Source organism: Henckelia pumila, chromosome 1 (assembly GCF_033568475.1).
Source record: "Henckelia pumila isolate YLH828 chromosome 1, ASM3356847v2, whole genome shotgun sequence".
NCBI lineage: Eukaryota > Viridiplantae > Streptophyta > Magnoliopsida > Lamiales > Gesneriaceae > Henckelia > Henckelia pumila.
In genome coordinates this window covers 39,571,026-39,593,048 of record NC_133120.1, presented here as the reverse complement: position 1 = coordinate 39,593,048, position 22,023 = coordinate 39,571,026, and the positions used below count along the sequence as shown (strand labels likewise).

The following is a 22,023-nucleotide window of genomic DNA, read 5'->3' as shown; positions in this document are numbered from 1 at the left end:
CCCCATGAAAAATTCGGATGTTGTCTCCACCCTGGATTGTATGAATTCGAAAATGGGTCATTCCTGGGGCGATTCTGATTTTCCATGTGGCTTGCCATAACTCCCTCTGGTTGAGAGAATGTTTGACAATCTTTCGTGAAATGCTCTTCACCGCATTTTTCACACCATACTTCTTGCACTCGCATTGCCAAATGTCCTACACTCAGTTCCTCGATCCTTTTGTTCATGACTTCAAGTTGAGCAGCCACAGATGTGAATGCTTCAACTTGATGAATTCCAGTTGATTTTTGGGCCCCACTCCTTTCAGATTGAGGATGATAGCTACTGGTTGCCATTTCCTCGATTAATTCATAACCATCCTCCGATGACTTTTGCAGTAGATTCCCACCTGCAGCTGCATCTAACATGGTACGATTTGAATGAGAAAGTCCATAGTAAAAAGTTTGTACCACAAGACCGTCTGATAATTGGTGGTGTGGACATCTCCTCAGTAGATCCTTGTAGCGTTCCCATGCTTCATAAAATGTTTCCTGTTCACCTTGGGAAAAAGTTGTGATGTCCGCTCTCAGCTTCATTGACTTCGATGGTGGGAAGCATTTGGTGAGGAAAGCTTTAGCCAGATCATCCCAAGTTATGATGGAACCTGCAGGTAAATTCGTTAGCCATGCTTTCGCCTTGTCTCGTAGTGAAAAAGGGAATAAACGCAAACGAATAGCGTCATCTGAAACTCCCTGTATCTTGAATGTATCACAAATTTCTAAAAAATTTGTGAGATGCACATAGGGTTCATCAATGACACTTCCACCAAATTGAAGCGTGTTCTGAACCATTTGAAGAATCGCCGGCTTTATCTCAAAGTGATTCGCTGCTACAGTTGGCCGGATAATGCTTGGTCGAGCACCTTCAATGTTTGGTAAGGCAAGATCCATCATGGATCTGTAAACTGGTGGTTCTTGTTCGTGTTCTCCTTCCTTTTCTTGCTGCTGTTGCCTTCTTCTTCTGTGAAAGGTTTTGTCGATTTCTGGATCAAAAGGCAATAGTCCTTCAGGTGAGTGTTGCATGTACTGCAAGAGAATCCTGCAGTCCACAGATGGAAAAGAATGATTAAAATTTTAATAGAGAAAAATCAAATCAAACAAATTAAAATCTATTTAGTCCCCGGCAACGGCGCCAAAAACTTGATCGAGCAAATACTACCACGAAAAATCAACGTAAATATATCTATCAATTAAGCTCAAATAAATCGCAAGTGCACGATTCAAGTTATAATATAATGTACTGAGTACGAGTATCGTCCTCAGGGACTAACGAAAATAATTTGCCTTTTCAATTTTTAACTACACAAAGTATCGAAAAAAAAAATGATTTGTGAATTAACTAACATCTAAAATTAAAACTCAATATAAATAAACTTAAATTTCACAACCAAGCCAACAAATCTCAGAGTGAAGAATAACAATTCAAAATGATTTTGTTGAAATTTCGGTTCACCTTTTCCCTAATTGAACTGGACGATTGGAACTTAATTTATTCTTATAAATTTAACAGAAGTTCCTATAACATTGACACTCTCTCTCGAGGTGATGCCAAACTAATCAAATCAGTGAAGTAATTAAATCTCTCTAATTATTTATCACGACTGATTGCTTTGCGTTCTATGAATTCTACAACTTTCAACCTGGTGGTCTATGGCTATCAACATGTACTAAATACCATATCTCTATGCATATTTTAAGTCCATGGATTATATCATTCGTCCTAATTATAAACCTATCTCTCGACAGCAATTCATAATTTACGAATCTATGTTAAGGGTAGCTAATCATCAACATAGAAAGAAAAACATGATAAAATCAATTATAAACATAAATCAATTCCCAATACGTCCGATGTCAGGTTCAGACCGGAAATGGCAGACGAGTGGAAATTCTTTGGTAAGGGTTCTCGATCTAGAATTCCTTTGATTTCAGTGTTATCTATGACTTGTTTGCTACAAAAAGGTGCAGAAGGATTTTTGGTGTATGCAGTTGATGTACTGAAATCTAGCCCAGCTTTGGTCGATATACCAGTGGTTAGAGATTTTGCGGATGTGTTTCCGGAAGATGTTCCTGGATTGCCGCCTATTCGAGAAATCGAATTCAGCATTGACTTAGTGCCAGGTACTCAACCTATTTCAAAAGCTCCTTATCGTATGGCACTTGTTGAATTGAGAGAGTTGAAGGAGCAGCTTGAGGATTTGATTGCCAAGGGATACATCAGACCTAGTGTATCGCCTTGGGGTGCTCCTGTTCTATTCGTTCGGAAGAAGGATGGTTCTATGCGGCTCTGTATCGACTACCGTCAATTGAATCAGGCTACAGTTAAGAACAGGTATCCTTTACCCCAAATAGATGACTTGTTTGATCAGCTGCAGGGTTCTTCTGTCTACTCTAAGATTGATCTGAGGTCAGGTTATCACCAGTTGAGAGTGCGAGAGGAAGACGTTCCTAAGACCGCATTCAGGACGAGGTATGGTCACTTTGAGTTTATAGTCATGCCGTTTGGTTTGACTAACGCCCCAGCGGTTTTTATGGGTTTGATGAACCGTATCTTTCAGCGTTATTTAGATGAGTTCGTCATTATCTTTATCGATGACATTCTTATCTACTCGAAGAACCGTACTGACCATGCAGAGCACTTGAGGACCGTACTGCAGATTTTGCGAGTTGAGCAGTTGTTTGCCAAGCTGTCGAAATGCGAATTTTGGTTAGATCGAGTTGTCTTTCTCGGTCATATTATTTCTAAAGATGGGATTTCTGTCGATCCCAGCAAGATTGAAGCGGTTATGAATTGGCCTAGACCTACTTCAGTGCCGGAGATCCAAAGCTTCATGGGTTTAGCTGGTTATTACCGTCGTTTCATCGAGGGTTTCTCGTCTATTGCCAAGCCTATTACCCAGCTGACTCAGAAGAATGCGCCTTTTGTTTGGACTCCAGATTGTGAGGCTAGCTTTGTTGATCTGAAGAGAAGACTGACCAGTGCTCCAATTCTTTCTATTCCGAAGGGTACTGGAGGTTTCACAGTCTATTGTGATGCTTCTAACCCAGGCCTGGGTTGTGTTCTTATGCAGCATAAGCATGTGATAGCGTATGCATCGAGGCAGCTGAAACCACACGAGACTCATTACCCGGTCCATGATCTTGAACTAGCTGCGATCGTCTTTGCTCTGAAGATCTGGCGTCACTATCTTTATGGGTCTTTCGAGACCTTTTCTGACCATAAGAGACTTAAGTACTTGTTTTCACAGGCAGAGCTAAATATGAGACAGAGAAGATGGTTATATCTATTGAAGGATTTCGACTGTGAAATCAAGTACTATCCGGGGAAGTCTAATGCAGTTGCAGATGCCTTGAGCCGAAAGCTTTGTTCTTTATCTCTTTCTACTATGGGTGTTTCCCAGTTGATCGATGATTGTTGCACTTCTGGTTTAGAGTTTGAAACAGATAGGGAGACTATCAGAGTGTTTGCTATTCAAGCCAAGCCAGAGTTGTTTGTTGCAATCAGAGAAGCACAGAAGTCTGAGCCGAGAATCCAGATTTCAGTAGAGAAAGTCAGATCGGGTCATCAATCTGAATTCCAGGTTAGAGATGATGTTTTGTTCGTGAATAACCGTATTGTTGTGCCTGATATTTTGGAGTTGAGACAGCGTATTCTCTGAGAGGCTCATTGCAGTCGGTTTAGTATTCATCCTAGAGGTCGTAAGATGTACAACGATCTGAAGAACCAGTTTTGGTGGAAGAGAATGAAGAGAGACGTAGCGAGGTTTGTATCTCGGTGTTTGAATTGTCAACAGGTGAAAGCAGAACGGAAGCGACCAGGAGGTCTGTTGCACAGTCTATCTGTTCCTGAATGGAAGTGGGATCACATTTCCATGGATTTCGTCACGAATCTACCACGATCCGTTCGAGGATGCGATGCCATTTGGGTAGTGATCGACCGATTGACGAAGTCTGCATGTTTTATTCCGTACAGGATGACGTATCGTCAGGATCAGATGGCTGAGTTGTATGTTAGCAATGTTGTGAGATTGCATGGTGTGCCGAAGTCGATCGTTTCAGACAGAGATCCTAGATTCACTTCTCACTTTTGGCACAGTCTTCAGGGGGCACTTGGTACTCGATTGCATCTGAGTACATGTAGTGACCCTTACCCGGATCACCTACTAAACAGAACTTAGGCATGCAATTAACTTAATTAAACAGATATCAGAATAAAACTGCGGAATCCAATAACATTATACAACCAAATCGAATAGCTGTATAAACCCAAACAACAGTAATAAAACCTAGACGAAGCTCCAGCTGGCCAACCACTGACTAGCCCCTCCTGGATCCACCCTCCTCGTCCAATCGCAAACCTGCCCCATGGAATAGGGTGTCCAGAAAATACAGAGTACGAGACGTGAGCATAAAACGCTCAGTGCGAGAGTATGAGTATACATGCATGCAAAGTGAACTCCCTATAGACTCGAGGTCAAGGATCAAATAACAGAGACAGACCGGGCCCTGGTATGTAGCACGCTGTGCCGTCGCTTCAGGAGGTGGCTCCCATACCGAGATAACCGTGGAAACGCCGGACCCAAATCGATGGAAGTCCATCCACTAACAGGATAGGGTACAACCCTACTAACAGACATCTCGAAGGAGATAGAGCAAGATTCAAATGAATGCAGCATAATATCATGGCATATAAATCATGCGGTCACATGATACATGCATACTCAGTCAGGATATCTCGAATAGTACTTTCGTACCTCAAAACAGTGCAAGCTCTACCAACTCTAGGTCCACGCCTATAGTCTGCTCTACACTGCCAAATGATACTACTATCATTAAAGTGCTCTAAAAGCCTTAACTAAGCTATTGCATACTCCTAAATATTTATAGGAAGAAAAAGCTATACATTCGTCCGTCGTTAGCCCTTTGATGTCGATGCCTCCAGAACTTGGGCACAACTCCGCTACGACTTCCGAACGCCTCTTCGACCTCCGGACCCAGCCTAAAAAGACTAGAACAGCTCCAAAAGGACTAGAAAGGAAAGGAGAACTCGGAATTGGCAAATGAAAGTGAAGTCTTGGCCTTCTATTTATAGACAACGATCGGAACTTCCGATCCTTGATCGGAACGTCCGAACCTCGATCGGAACGTCCGATCCTGTCATCGGAGCTTCCGAAGATCCTGATCTGCCACGTGTCAAAATATCACTTGATGACTCCGGATAGGGGTGATCGGAGCTTCCGGTCCTGATCGGAGCTTCCGATCCAACCACACGTCATGCCTGACGTAATAACATCGGTGCCTCCGATCGCTCATCGGAGCTTCCGATCCTGTTCGGAGCTTCCGATCGTGCCTTCGGAGCTTCCGATCCATCCGATACCTAATTCAATTAATTAGCATTAATCCTTTAATTACTCAATTAGGGCACGGGCTACTACAGTACAGCTTATCATCCTCAGACCGATGGAGAGTCAGAGCGGACTATCCAGACGTTAGAGGATATGCTGCGAGCGGTAGTGCTAGACTTTGGCACTAGTTGGCAGGATTCTTTGCCTCTTGTCGAGTTTTCTTACAACAACAGCTTCCAAGCGAGTATCGGTATGGCACCTTTTGAGGCATTGTATGGTAAGAAATGCCGATCTCCATTTTTTTGGGATGATTTGTCCGAGTCACCAGATTTGGGACCGGATATGCTTAGAGATATGGCAGAGCAGGTTAAGATCATTCAGACAAGAATGAAGACAGCTCAAGATAGACGGGCAAAGTATGCGAATGTCAGACGTCGACCTCTGAGTTTTGAGCAGGGAGACCGCATCTTCCTTAAGATTTCTCCATTCAGAGGCACTGTCAGATTCGGTAAGAGAGGGAAGTTATCTCCGAGATTCATCGGGCCGTACGAGATTCTTGAGAAGATAGGCGATCTTGCCTACAGACTTGCACTTCCTCCGTTTTTATCTGGTATTCACGACGTTTTTCACGTCTCTATGCTGCGAAAGTATCATCCAGATCCTACTCACATCCTTCAGCCTGACGAAGCCGAGTTAGATGAGACTCTGAGCTATTTTGAACGACCGATTCAGATCCTTGATCGGAAAGAGAAGCAACTCAGAACCAAGTTGATTTCATTAGTGAAAGTACAGTGGAGCCGTCACGGAGTCGAGGAAGCGACTTGGGAGACAGAGTCTGACATGAGACAGCGTTTTCCAGAGTTATTCAGTTGACGTGAGTTTTTCTTACTGTCTTTAGTTCTTTATTCTATCTTATGAGTTGTGGTTTTTGTTGATTTCGAGGACGAAATCTCTTCTTAGTAAGGGAGAATTGTAAAGCCCCGTTTTTACCTTAATTGAGCTTATTTGAGATAATCAGAGTTTCCAGAGTTAACGAGCCGACTTGATTTTGATCAGGGTCTATTTTGCAAAAATTGGATTTTTCAGGGACTATAACACAAATATTGAAATTGTTATAATATCTAGCAAGGGTTGACTATTCTTGGCACTCTATCTTCCTCCCCTAGCCGTGATCCACCATTGAAGATGCCTTCAAGCTTTTCCAAGCTTCCAGATTTCCTCCCGAGCTCGATCCGGCCATTAGAAATTATTTCTGAAGGCAGATTAGTAATCACTGCAGTGAGAGCTCCGTTATACCGTAAGTATTTCTCCGATCAGATATGTTTTGTTTTTCGGAGGTTGTTAGAATCGATCTAGATTCTAGTATGTTGTTCTTGGCGGGGTTCTGATCGTTTATTATCTGTCGGTTTTGAATTAGAGCGACGTTCGGAATTGTTATGATTTTTGGAAGCTATTTTCGAAAATGTGAGTTTTGAGATTTGTTGGGTTTGTCTTGTTATTGTTGTATTAGCATTGAATTGAGTTGATATCGCTATTGAACTGCTGTCTGCGTTGTCGGTTTGTTCAGTTTATAGCCGTTATGCCGTCGGTTTGAGTTTTGGGGATTTCGAACCGTTTTTGAGTTGTGATCTTGGCTTGTAAGTTGATCGTGGTTATTGATCATTAAATTGTATCTGAACAGATTTGTTTGGAGTTGTCAAGCCCTGTGTTAGAAGCATTTGGTCGTCGAGAATTGGACGAAGAACGGTAAAGAGATTACCTTGAACCGTTGCCTTTGTTGTTGGATTGTTTAGTTGTTGATTAAACCTTTTATTGTAGCTTATCCAGAGTTGGAACTACTGCATTGTAAGGTAAAGGCAAACATCGATAGCGGGATAGCATACTCGGAACAGTTGGTTCTCGAGTTTCCCTTAAAATCACATACTTGCATCTACACTCGTTCTAGCATGAGGAACTTGTGTTTTGTTGTTTTGATTGAGCTTTGGTTATATGGCTATGTTTTATGTTTATGTTATGCATTCATCTTGAGCCAATCTTGTTTTCAGCGGGCAGAACCGCCCTTTTTGTTTAGACGTTTGGGAACTATGATTGAGTGGCCTAGGTCGTAGTCATTTCGCCTAGTGCTAGCATACTCATTATAGTTGCTCAAAGTCTAGAGGAGTGAGATACGTGGCACCACCTTGATTGGGAGAGTCGGTGAGTTGTTACGTGATCTTATCCTCGGGATCCTAAAAGCACAGCAGCAATCCCTCGTTTATCAGATTGATATCCCGGTTTAAAAGACATGCATTCATTATGTTGTTATTAATTTAATTGTTGTATTGAAAGCATCTTGATTGTTGTATTAATTGTTATGTTGCTTTTACTGGGAATGTCGTTCTCACCGGTTATCCGGCTATTGCTTTGTTTTGTATGTGTACTTGGCAACAGGTGGGGCAGAATCAAGTCAGAAGAGGCATGGTTAGCTCCGAGAGAAAGTTGTAGCAGTGAGACTCGGTTTAGAAGTCGTGTCAGCATGTCTACCTAGTGTTGTTAGAACATGTTTAGATAAAGAACTTTATTATTATGTTGTATTGTCATGCAAGCTTTGCCGTATTGCTATCGTGGCATGTTCTATTTTGGAGTAGTTGTTAAACTCTAGAACTTCATGTATTAATCGGAGGAACTGTATTTTTAATGTATGTGTTGATTTGGATTGCATTGGAATAGTTTTAGATGGAATTGCAAAGCATGTTTTCTGCTGTTCTGTTTTTGCTGTAGGGGGGGCGCCCGAGCTGCAATTTTTAGCAGCCCGAGCACACCCCACTCTGAGAACTCAATAGCGCCTCTGTCCAGGGCGCGCTTCTTTAAATTTTTTTTTTTCCTTTGTTTTGTTTTTAGTTCTTAGATCTTGGATGCATAATTATTGTTTACTCCTTAATTAGATGTTTAGAACCGAGGTCTCACATAGACTCTCAGTTTGGTAAATTTTTAGAAGTGTTCAAGAAATTGAACATCAATATACCCTTCGCCGATGCACTGATGCAAATGCCAAGCTATGCGAAATTCTTGAAGGAAATCCTCTCTAACAAGAGGAAATTGGAGGAGCATGCAATGATAAGTCTGACAAAAAATTGCTCAGCACTGGTGCAGAACAAAATCCCACAAAAGAAAAAGGCTCCAGGGAGTTTCTCTATCCCTTGTGTAATTAATGATGTTCAGTTTCATAAGGCTTTGTGTGATTTGGGTGCAAGTATAAATTTAATGCCTTACTCTGTTTTCAGGAAACTGAGCTTGGGAGAACCAAAGTCCACCAGAATGTCTTTACAATTGGCGGACAGGTCCATCAAATATCCACGGGGGATTATCGAGGACGTGCTTGTGAAAGTGGACAAATTCATCTTCCCCGTGGACTTCGTGGTGTTAGATATGGAAGAAGATTTGGACATGCCACTCATCTTGGGATGACCTTTCCTGGCAACAGGAAAAGCACTTATAGATGTCCAGAAGGGAGAGCTGTTGTTGAGAGTGGGAGAGGAGAAAATTTCTTTTGACGTTTTTAATGCTTTGAAATTTTCTCAGAATAATGAAGAATGTTTTCAGTTAGATGTAGTAGACTCACTCTTATTTGATTATGTGCAGGATAATTTTCAGGAACCGTTAGAGGCTGCACTTGTATTTGAACAGTTGGGCGACCTCAGTGACGGAGTAGAAGAGATGACCGCATACTTGAATGACAACCAGTCATGGAGAAGAGGTGGAAAGCTTAGACTTGAAGACCTTGGTGACCGGAAGGATTTAGTTCTTCAGAAACCAAGCATTGAGGAACCACCTACTGTGGAATTGAAACCATTACCCATTCATCTTAAATACATGTTTTTAGGTGAGAACGATAAGTTACCTGTCATAATATCTTCTTCTTTGACAGGTGAGATGGAGGACAAACTAATGGAGGTGCTTAAGAAACACAAGAGTGTGTTTGCTTGGAAAGTGGCGGATATCAAAGGAATCAATCCATCCATATGCATGCACAAGATTTTAATGGAAGAGAGCATCAACCCATTAGTCCAACCGCAGAGGAGACTAAACCCAAAGATGCAGGAAGTTGTGAAAGCTGAACGATCAAAATTTTGGACGCAGGTATCATTTATCCTATTTCTGATAGTCCATGGGTGAGTCCAGTGCAGTGTGTACCAAAGAAAGGGGGGATAACTGTTATAAAGAATGAGAATAATGAATTAATACCTACTAGGATAATTACGGGTTGGCGTGTGTGCATAGATTATAGAAAATTAAATGACGCAACCCGTAAGGATCATTTTCCCCTCCCGTTCATTGATCAAATGCTAGAAAGATTGGCTGGGTATGAATTTTACTGTTTTTTAGATGGGTACTCAGGATACAATCAAATAGCGATTGCACCTGAAGACCAGGATAAAATGACTTTTACCTGCCCATATGGTACATTTGCCTACAAACGTATGCCTTTCGGATTATGTAATGCTCCTGCTACTTTTCAGAGATGTATGACTGCTATTTTTCATGATATGGTCGAAAATTTTCTAGAAATTTTCATGGATGATTTTTCTATTTTCGGTCAATCTTTTGATGCATGTCTGCATAACTTAAATTCTGTGTTGATGAGATGCGAGGAGACCAATTTGGTGCTTAACTGGGAGAAGTGTCATTTCATGGTGACAGAAGGTATAGTGTTAGGTCACAGAATTTCTGAGCAAGGGATCGAGGTGGACAAGGCTAAGGTGCACGTTATTCAAAATCTGCCTCCACCTACGACAGTAAAGGGAGTTAGAAGTTTCCTCGGACATGCTGGTTTTTATCGGCGATTTATTAAAGACTTTTCAAAAATTGCCAAACCTCTGTCCTCTTTGCTCATGAAAGATGCCCCTTTTGATTTTGATTCGAATTGTTTGCAGGCCTTTGAGGTGTTGAGAGAAAGACTGGTGACTGCGCCAGTATTGACATCGCCGAACTGGGAGCTTCCATTTGAAGTAATGTGCGATGCGAGTGATTCTGCTGTTGGTGCGGTACTTGGCCAACGAATAGACAAGGTATTCCGAACCATCTACTACGCTAGTAAGACTCTTAATGAAGCTCAGCTCAATTATGCCACCACTGAAAAAGAGTTGCTAGCTGTAGTATTTGCACTAGACAAATTTCATTCGTACCTTGTGCTTTCAAAAATCACAGTCTACACAGATCACTCTGCTATTAAACACCTGTTGGCAAAGAAAGATGCGAAACCTAGACTGATTAGGTGGATCTTTCTTTTGCAAGAATTTGATTTAGAGATCAGGGATAAGAAAGGTGTTGAAAATGTAGTAGCTGATCATCTGTCTAGATTAGAATGCATTACTGATGATGCACAAAATGAAGTAAAGGATATAGATGATTGGTTCCCTGATGAAAAACTTTTCGCCATAGAGAGTTCACCATGGTATGCACATTTTGCTAATTTTCTGGTCACAAGCACACTCCCACATAATCTATCTTTCCATCAGAAGAAAAAAATTTTATCGGATGTCAAGCACTATTTTTGGGAGGAACCATTTTTGTTTAAAATATGTGCTGACTCAATGATTCGGAGATGTGTGGCGGAAGGAGAAATTCAAAGCATCCTCAGTCATTGTCATGATCGTGAGGTAGGTGGCCATACTGGGCCAATCAAAACTGCAGCGAAGGTACTGGAATGTGGGTTCTATTGGCCCGACCTTTTTAAGGATGCGCGCCGGTATGTTTTAGCTTGTGATAGATGTCAGCGGACAGGTAATATCTCTAACCGAAATGAAATGCCTATGAATAATATCATTGCGTGTGAGATATTCGATGTTTGGGGAATCGACTATATGGGACCATTTCCACCTTCTTTGACGAAAAAATACATTTTGGTCGCAGTCGATTATGTTTCAAAATGGGTAGAGGCTGAAGCTTTTGCAACAAATGATGCACAGGTTGTACTAAAATTTTTGAAGAAAAATATTTTTAATCGGTTTGGTACACCCCGTGCAATCATTAGTGATGGTGGCACCCACTTTTGCAATAAACTTTTTGACAAACTTTTAAAGAAATATGGTGTCAAGCATAAGGTATCTACCCCATATCATCCCCAGACCAGTGGCCAAGTGGAAGTGTCCAATCGAGAGATCAAACAGATCCTAGAGAAAAGTGTGATTACTAATCGGAAGGATTGGGCACTTCGACTTGATGATGCCTTATGGGCCTATAGGACGGCATTTAAAACCCCTATCGGCACTTCCCCTTATAGATTATTATTTGGAAAGGCATGCCATTTACCTGTTGAATTAGAGCATAGAGCATTTTGGGCTATTAAGACTCTAAACTATGAATTTGCTGCTGCAGGTGAAAAAAGGTTGTTGGAGCTAAATCAACTGGAAGAATTCCACGACAATGCATATGACATGGCAGTTTCGTACAAGGAACGGACAAAGAGAATACATGACAGGCATATTCGTCAGCGGGAATTCAAGGAAGGAGAGGCTGTGTTGCTGTTCAACTCCTGGTTAAGACTATTTCCCGGGAAACTGAAGTCTAGATGGTCTGGGCCCTATAAGATCACTAGGGTGTATCCATCAGGGGCCATAGAGATCAAAGATGCCCGCAACGAGTCGTTCACGGTCAATGCTCAAAGGTTAAAACACTATGTGGGGGTGATGTGGATTCCATGCCAGTCATCACCACATTGACTGACCAAGACTAGTTTGGGGAGGGTGAAAAGTCAAGCTCTCGACTTTAAATTGAGAACTTCATTCTACTTTCCCTTTTATTTATTCGCGTTTTTTGTTCATTTTAGTTCAAGTGTTAGAATTTTTAGTTAATTTCCTGTCTTTCTCGAGTTGAGTTCTGTTTTAAAATTTTTTGGAAAAAAATGGGGTGCGCTCGCGCGGCAGTTTTCTGCCGCCCGCGCACCCAACTCTCGGTCTTAAAATTTTTTGAAAAAAAGGGGTGCGCTCGCGCGGCAGTTTTCTGCCGCCCGCGCACCCAACCCTCTGTCAAAATTTTTTTAGAAAAAAGGGGTATGCGCCCGCGCGGCACTTTTCTACCACGCGGGCGCCTCGCGCAAAATCAAAAATTTAAAACACCCGATTCCTTTTTCCCTTCTTTATTTTCTCTCTTTCCTTTCTCTCTAACCCTAATTCCCTCACAACCGCCATCTCCCTCACTCTCAATTTCTTCTTCTTTTCTCAATTTCGCAGGTAATTCACTCGAGTTCTCCCATCTCTCGACATGGCGCCAAAGAAACAGAAGATTTCCACCTCTAGGGCCAACCCATCCCACTTAATAGATGGGAAATTTATTTCTGAAGAAGCAAAGGCACGTTATGAGGAAGCCAAGGCCGCTAGGAATCCCATTCCGGAGCGAGGAATTGATCTTTTTGAAAACCGCACCGCCTCCCTTGGCATCGTAGCTCGAGGATGGGCCGAGTTTTGCCGCCAACCTGTCGCGGCATTAGTCCCCTTGGTCTGTGAATTTTACGCCAACGCCGCCGAGCGTACCGATAGCACTACCTTCGTGTGGGGTAAGATTGTTTCTTTTACTCCCGCTGCTATTAATGCGTTATTGCAAACTCCGGAAGTAGACGATAGCCAATTTCAGGCTTTTAAGGCCAATCCGGATTATAATGAAATTTCGAATGAGTTGTGCTATGAAGCTAATGTGTGGAAGGATTCGGTGAAGTTCATATCTTTTAAGAAAAAACATTTGCGGCTGGAACCGGCCTTGTGGTATGCTTTTCTGACCCACAGGTTGATGCCGGTGTCCCATACACATGTTGTGACAATGAGCAGGGCGGTGCTTCTCTATGTTGTGCACAAACAATGGCCGGTTAATGTTGGACAAATTATCAACCAAGAGTTGTACACTTCCATTCGCATGTCCAACATTTCAATTTTCTTTCCGACCATTGTTTCTTTACTGTGTGTGGAAGTTGGTGTCCCATACAAGGACACAAAAGAATGGTTGGACCCAATGCAGGCAGTGGATAACACAATTCTGAAAGCAAAACATGCCTTCCGCGTACGCGAGTTTTCACTTCCTGGCCAGGCCAGCTCTGGCCCTGGTCAATCATCACGGACTGCACCTCGGCCACCTCCTGCTCGCCGCACCACACATGAAACATTGAGTGAAATGTCGGCATGGACGCAACATCAGGAGCACTGTCAAGAGGTAAACGCCGCCTAAAATGAATCCACCCATGCCATGATGCGAGGACTGCTCGCCAATGCTGGGATGGACCCGACCGTTTATCCTGCACCACCGCCATATCCTCCACCGTTCCAGTTCCAATATGCTCCACCGGTTCAGGATCTGCCCGAAGACATGGATGAGGAGGAGTCTGATTAGTACCAGGGGAGTTTTTATTGTTTTTTTTGTTTTTATTTTCTTTTAGTTTGTTTTATTTTTGGTGGTGTTAAGTAGCATTGGGGACAATGCTTGTCTTTAGTTTGGGGAGGGTGTTTGTCTTTTGTGTTTTCAGTATTGTTTTTCGTGTTTTTTTTGTTCGTTTGAGTCGTTTGTAATGTAGTTGCAAGTGTTTTGAATGAAAATCAGAAAAGCCAATGATGAAAAAAATAAAAAAATAAAAAAATAAAAAAAATTTTGGGTTCACTGTTTGTTTTTGCTTAAGTCCATGACTATCTTCTTTGTTTGACAAATCATTTTGAACTAGTATAACCAAGTCGATGAATAGGTCTCAAAACATTCTGTGAGGTACACTTGAATCTGTATTTGAAACACACAAACTTGGATATGATTGAGGCAATTTGTTTGATTTTTGGGCTAGAAAGAAATCTTTCGTGAATTACCTTTAGATGCCCAATTGAGCCTTCACATTTATATGAGCATGAGAGGTGCATAATCTGGATTTTATGTTGGTGTAATCATCGCTTACTACTGATGATTCTTTTTTCTGCACTAATTGAGATCTGTATGAGTTAACTGTGAATTGAGATTTGTCTAGAACAAGTTCGAACATCCCTTGAGGCGCAATACGGGCATACTGTGATTTAGGAGTGATATAGGCATTTCTTTCTGAATTTCGTTTGTGCCTTTCAAACTACCCTTGATTTATTTTGTCCCTAGTACCTTATTTGAGCTTAATAGAAAACGAATGGCACGCGTGAAAACGTGTGGAAAACCCCCATTCGACATTTTTCAAGAACCTACAATTACTACCCATAGCTTAAACACTCATTCCTACCTTGTTGGGAGTAAATTGAATGTAGATCATTGATGTGTATGCTCCTACTGAAAAGCTGAGAAACGAATGGTGTGTTGAGTATTGTTCAAAAAATCAAAAGGGGGTAGCAAGAAGAAAAGAAAAAAGAAGGGATATGTTTAAAAATATGAAAATATTGAGAAAAAAAATGGGGAAAAAGAAAGAGAAGAATGTTGGCAAAAGGCAAGTGAAAGGAAAAAAAAATCTGGAAATCAATGAATGAGAAGAAGTGCAAATTTGTAATTCGAAAAGAGTAGTCTGTATAGAATGATCATTATTTACTCCCTCTTTGAATTCGTGTCCTTCATTTGGAGCCATTAGCCTAGCCTAACATTATAAGCCGAATAAGACCTATTGACCGAGTTACAGTTGCCTAATATACTAGTGGAGAGGGGTTGTGAGAATATTGCCTATGGACTGTTGATAGACACAGTTAATGAATGTGGATTCTTGATCAAAAACATGCACACACTATTTTTCATTGAGTTATACCAGTCATGAGTGTGTGTATTATTGAATGTTTCAAAATCTTAATCCTGATATACCCGAAAAAGTCCTCATGATTCTAGAATGTGTGAATTGAATTTAGAGTAGAGTATTCCAAAATACGGAGTTGCGAGATTTTGAAGTTTGCAAGGTTTGCTAGTTGGTGTTACATTTTTAAAATTTCAGCATGTTGATCGATTGGATTGTTTATTTTGTGGAAAATATTCTGAGGCTTAAGAAGATTAATTTCACTTCCTTGTTTCGTCGTTCTGTTGTGTCTGCATGTTATTCTATCACCTATTTTGCTCAAAGGCGAGCAAAAGGTTAGTTTGGGGAGGTTGATAGGAGTCGTTTTTATGTGTTTTTATTTCTTGTTTTTTGTTTGTTTTGCTTTCGTTTCGTTTACATTTTGTCCGTTCTTTTCCATTCTTGCTCTTTATATTGTTTTATTATGTTCGTATTCACTCCTCTGGTTTATCTATTTTTATGGCAGGAAATCACCAAGAAATGCCGATACTTGGTGGGAAGGTGATGCACAGTAGAGGCCATGCAGATAGAACAAGAAGAAAGGCAAAATTCTGGAAACGAAGAAGGGCGCGCGGGCGGCCACTATCTACCGCGCGGGCACATACACTATCTACCGCGCGGGCGCCCGAGCAGCCAATTTCTACCGCTCGGGCGCGGTCACGTATTTTTGAGATAGTAGCGCAAGGAATTTCGAGGCGCCCGAGCGGCCAATTTCTACCGCTCGGGTGCGTCGCGCAGTTTTTTTTTTTTTTATTATTTCGAGAGTTTATTTCGGAGAGGATTCTGGGGAACTATAAATACAATTATTTCTTTAGTTTTTGAGAGTTACACGGGACGCATATCAGAAGACTACCGGCGGCTGAACGCCTGAGATTTCTCTTCTCCGTTGGGAGTTTTTCCTTTTCTTCTTCTTCTTAATTTATATGTTGAAAATCTTGGAGATTGAATTTTTGTAATGAATTCTAGTAGCTAAACTATTATTTTGTTGGAATCGAGGGGATCCTAATCCCGAAACACTGTAGTGTGATTGAATCACCGGACGTATTGGGAATTGATTTATGTTTATAATTGATTTTATCATGTTTTTCTTTCTATGTTAATGATTAGCTACCTTTAACATAGATTCGTAAATTATGAATTGCTGTCGAGAGATAGGTTTATAATTAGGACGAATGATATAATCCATGGACTTAAAATATGCATAGAGATATGGTATTTAGTACATGTTGATAGCCATAGACCACCAGGTTGAAAGTTTTAGAATTCATAGAACGCAAAGCAATCAGTCGTGATAAATAATTAGAGAGATTTAATTATTTCACTGATTTGATTAGTTTGGCATCACCTCGAGAGAGAGTGTCAATGTTATAGGAACTTCTGTTAAATTTATAAAAATAAATTAAGTTACAATCGTCCAGTTCAATTAGGGAAAAGGTGAACCGAAATTCCAACAAAATCATTTTGAATTGTTATTCTTCACTCTGAGATTTGTTGGCTTGGTTGTAAAATTTAAGTTAATTTATATTGAGTTTTAATTTTAGATGTTAGTTAATTCACAAATCACTTTTTCGATACTTTGTGTAGTTAAAAATTGAAAAGACAAATTATTTTCGTTAGTCCCTGAGGACGATACTCGTACTCAGTATATTATATTATAACTTGAATCGTGCACTTGCGATTTATTCGAGCTTAATTGATAGATATATTTACGTTGATTTTTCGTGGTAGTATTTGCTCGATCAACCTGCAAGAACCAGTAGATTTTGGTTAGCGTACAGTACGGTCCCTTCATCCATATATCCCGATCGAATCAACAACCATTGGTGCATCGAGAGTCGTTCGAGATTCGATAACTATGCATTACATCTTGGAGATCAAATAGTGACATCGCATGTGTTACTAGGAAAACCGAGTAACCTAAAACACATCATGTACTCTGGCCAGAGGTTCGTCACACTAATATCTCCTCAGATCGCATAGGATATCCACACTCACAAGTATGTGGTGAATCCTTGACAACAAAGCATCGACTCCTATATGTGTCGTAACTATACCCAATCCCGACACTTGTTGACCCCAATAGAGTCGGTAAACGAGTCAAAGTACAGTACTAGCATATAGAGTCTCAATGATGTTTCAAGTAGTAAGGATTAATGGTGTACAACCAAAACCGCGGACTTTATCCACTCGATAAGTGATAACCACTTGGAAAGTCCGAATAGGGTAGTTCGATCATTCATCATATGAATTGTTGGAAAACGGTGATCAGATCAATCAGAATTGATACCCGGTGCAGCGGAAGTTTTTAAAATTTTATATGGAACGATTCCATATCATGGGTTCAAAACTTTACGATTAAATTGTGCGTGTAAAAATTAAATAACAATTAAATTTTTACCTTAAAATCTCGAAACGAGATTATGGACACCAACAGATTACTCTGCTCTTGTTGTATATCCCAGGAACTGATGGACGTACAATTCTTCAATCAGGTACACGAACAGAAGTTTAATCCCTCTGATAGATTGCACTAGAAAATGTATCAGAAGTTTCTACGAAGAGAATTAACGAATTTGATCCGTTAAACCAGACTGCAAATTCAAAATTCACAGGCTGGAATTTTCAGAGAGAAAACACAGAGAGGGGGCGGCCACTATAGGTCTCAAAAACCCTAGTGTTCGAAATTATGAGCCTCTGTTGTGTAAATTCTGTACTGCAATAACTTATTTATAATGTGGGCTGCTAACAGCTTAGGGCCCATTAGTAATAAGTTCAAGCCTGACAAGCAAAGCCCGCATGTTCAGAAATTAATATAAAATTCATCGTGACTCAGATTGATAAACCAATTTCACCAATGTGCACAGAAACCATTTCTGCACCTTTTAAAGTCAAGATAAATTTTCTGAATCCGAATTCAGTGATTTCCAAAAATGCCCATCCCTATGTCATTTTAGGAAATCTTATTCTTCTACTCTGATATAAGAAGTCCCACTTCTTTATTCACTAAATTTAACTTTTCAAATTTAATTATCTCAACGGGGATTAAAAATCCATTACTTGTGTGACCCTCAATGGTTCAGGGATACAGCTAGCCGTGGGCTCTCAACTCCTTTTGACTCGGAACAACAATTTCCGACTTGCCCATCGAATCATGGTAAGAGCGCCTAGCAACATCGCCCCATGATTCCCTAGGTATCACTGATAGTGCCTGCAAGAACCAATAGATTTTGGTTAGCGTACAGTACGGTCCCTTCATCCAAATATCCCGATCGAATCAACAACTATTGGTAAATCGAGAGTCGTTCGAGATTCGATAACTATGCAATGCATCTTGAAGATCAAATAGTGACATCGCATGTGCTACTAAGAAACCATTTCTTAAAACACATCATGTACTCTGGCCAGAGATTCGTCACACTAATATCTCATCAGATCGCATAGGATATCCATACTAGCAAGTATGTGGTGAATCCTTGACAACAAAGCATCGACTCCTATATGTGTCATAACTGTACCCAATCCCGACACCTGATGACCCCAATAGAGTCGGTAAACAAGTCAAAGTACAGTATTAGCATATAGAGTCTCAATGATGTTTCAAGTAGTAAGGACTAATGGTGTACAACCAAAACCGCGGACTTTATCCACTCGATAAGTGATAACCACTTGGAAAGTCCGGATAGGGTAGGTCGATCATTCATCGTATGAATATCCATTTGCATGCTTTGAACATCTCTATGTTCCATACCAATGAAACGTGGTACTCGGCATCGCAAATGCTAGTCTCAATCTCGAACGATCCTTATCCTTATTAACGGACGGCTCAATCGACTAGGAACTGTTTAGAATATACAGTGACTATAAGATGTGTTTCATGATAGCCATCCCCATGTTCCACCACATCTTACATACACTATAGTATATTCAAGGTCTTCATCTAAACATCTTATAGTATGTCACAACATAATAATATGATAAAAGATAAAGTAAACGCCTTTATAAAAGTGTAAATTATATTAAACAAAAGATTGTTTATACATAGAGTCATAAAAGCCCTTAGCCACAAGTTGGCTCACCGGGCACTCACTCTTTCAATCTCCCACTTGCCCTAAAGCCAACTAGTCATACTACGCAGTCCCATTGTTTCGCGATGTTTGTCAAATAATGGTCCTGCCAAGGGCTTAGTAAGTGGATCATCGATATTGTCTGCAGAGGCCACTCTCTCGACAGTGATGTCTCCTCTTTCCACGATCTCCCGGATGATGTGGTATTTTCTCAGTACGTGTTTGGATCTTTGATGAGACCTTGGTTCCTTTGCCTAAGCAACGGCACCCGTGTTGTCACAGTACACCGGGACTGGACCAACAACTTCAGGAATAACACCCAACTCTTGGACGAAATTTCTCATCCAAACGGCCTCTTTAGCAGCAGCTGATGCCGCAATGTATTCTGCCTCAGTGGTGGAATCTGCTGTGGTGTCCTGCTTGGAACTCTTCCAAGAGACAGCACCGCCATTGACCATGAACACAAATCCAGAGGTTGACTTCGAGTCATCCACGTCACTTTGGAAGCTAGAGTCGGTATAGCCTTCCAATTTCAGTTCTCTTCCTTCATATACCATGAACATATTCTTAGTCCTTCGTAAGTACTTAAGAATGTCCTTCACGGCTTTCCAATGCATTTGACCGGGATTGGCTTGATATCTGCTCGTGACACTCAGAGCAAATGCTACATCCGGTCTGGTAGATATCATCCCATACATGATACTACCTATGGCTGACGCATATGGTACATGTGTCATTTTCTCTATCTCTTCATCAGTCTTGGGACACATGAACTTGGATAGAGAAACTCCATGACACATAGGTAGATGTCCTCTCTTGGACCCATCCATTGAAAACCTTTTCAATATGGTGTTGATGTAGGTTGATTGAGTGAGTCCTATCATTCTTTTAGATCTATCTCTATAGATCTGAATTCCTAGAATATAGGATGCCTCACCTAAATCCTTCATTAAGAATCTACCTGATAACCATATCTTTGTTGACTGCAACATCCCTACATCATTCCCAATTAGTAGGATGTCATCAACATAAAGTACTAATAATGTCACAGCATCCTTAATTACTTTCTTGTACACGCATGGTTCCTTCGGGTTCTTGATGAAACCAAAATCCTTTATTGTTTCATCAAATTTTTGGTTCCAACTTCTTGATGCTTGTTTGAGACCATAGATTGATCTCTGAAGCTTGCATACCTTATGCTCGCTTCCCATGGATGTGTATCACTCAGGCTGCGTCATATAGATCTCTTCCTTAATGTTTCCATTAAGAAATGCAGTCTTCACATCCATTTGCCATATCTCATAGTCATACCAAGCAGCTATGGCAATAAGGATTCTTATGGACTTGAACATTGCAACTGGTGAAAAGGTTTCATCATAGTCAACTCCTTGTCTTTGAGTATAACCTTTCGCCACCAATCGTGCCTTGTAGGTCAATACCTTACCATCAGGCCCAAGCTTTCTCTTGTAGATCCATTTACACCCTATTGGAACAATTCCATCGGGAGGATCTACTAAAGATCAAACTTGGTTTGTATGCATTGAATCTATTTCCGACTGCATAGCTTCAAGCCATAAATTTGAATTCGCATCAGAAATTGCTTCCTTGAAGTTTCTTGGATCACATCCAACGTCGGGTTCATCTTGATCCCCTTCAAGAAGAAGACCATATCGAATAGGAGGTCTAGAAGTCCTCTCGGATCTTCTAGGTATAGGCGTGTCCATCAATGGTTCCTGAGGTGTAGGATAATTATTTTGTATCTTGGGTTCTTCTCGAATTTCTTCGAGTTCCATCATCTCGCCTTTCTTATCCAATAAGAACTCCTTCTCCAAGAAGGTGGCATTCCTTGAAACAAACACTTTTGTTTCAGTATGATGGTAGAAATAATATCCGATTGAATTCTTCGGATACCCTACAAAATAACATAAGGTGGATCGACTATCCAACTTATCTCCCACTGTCTGCTTCACGTAAGCAGGACATCCCCAAATCCTCAAGTACGAATACTTAGGAGCTTTGCCATTCCATAACTCGTATGGTGTTTTATCCACTGCTTTGGTGTGGACGTTGTTCAACAACAATACCGCCGTTTCAAGCGCGTAGCCCCAAAACAAAGGTGGAAGCTCAGTGAAGCTCATCATGGATCGAACCATGTCCAACAAAGTTCGATTACGACGCTCCGATACACCATTCAGCTGAGGTGTCATAGGAGGAGTCCACTGAGAGAGAATCCTATTCTCTTTCAGATAGTCCAAAAACTCGGTACTTAAGTATTCTCCACCTCGATCCGATCGAAGTTCTTTAATACTTTTACCTAGCTTGTTTTCTACTTCAGCCTTGAATTCTTTGAACTTTTCAAATGCTTCAGACTTATATTTCATTAAATATAAATACCCATATCTTGAATAATCATCAGTAAAGGCAATGAAGTAGGTGTGGCCAAATTGAGTACCAATTCTAAATGGACCACAAACATCTGTATGGATCAAATCCAACAGATTTTGACTACGCTCAGGTTTCCCCTTGAATGGAGATTTAGTCATTTTTCCTTTCAGGCAGGATTCACAAGTAGGTAGAGAGTTAATATCAGACATATCAAACATGCCCTCTCCCACTATCTTGTTCATCCTCCTTGAGGAAATATGACCTAGCCTAGCATGCCAAAGGTTTGCCGGGTTTTGACTATCGATTTTCCTTTTGTTCGTTGTTACCGGTTTATCAACATAATTTATTGGAACATCTTTTAATTTTAAGTTATATAGATCGTTTTCAAGTTGTCCATTTCCAATCAAACATTCATTCTTGTAAATATTGCAAATCTCATTCACAAA

The 22,023-nt window shown here is 40.8% G+C and overlaps 1 non-coding gene across 1 annotated transcript; it reads left to right on the top strand.

Annotated features, from left to right (window-relative positions):
• Nucleotides 1-465: 465 nt before the first annotated feature.
• On the top strand, nucleotides 466-572 carry LOC140876914 (small nucleolar RNA R71). The gene has a single exon (XR_012149141.1). It is a non-coding gene; the product is annotated as a small nucleolar RNA R71 (small nucleolar RNA).
• Nucleotides 573-22,023: the final 21,451 nt, after the last annotated feature.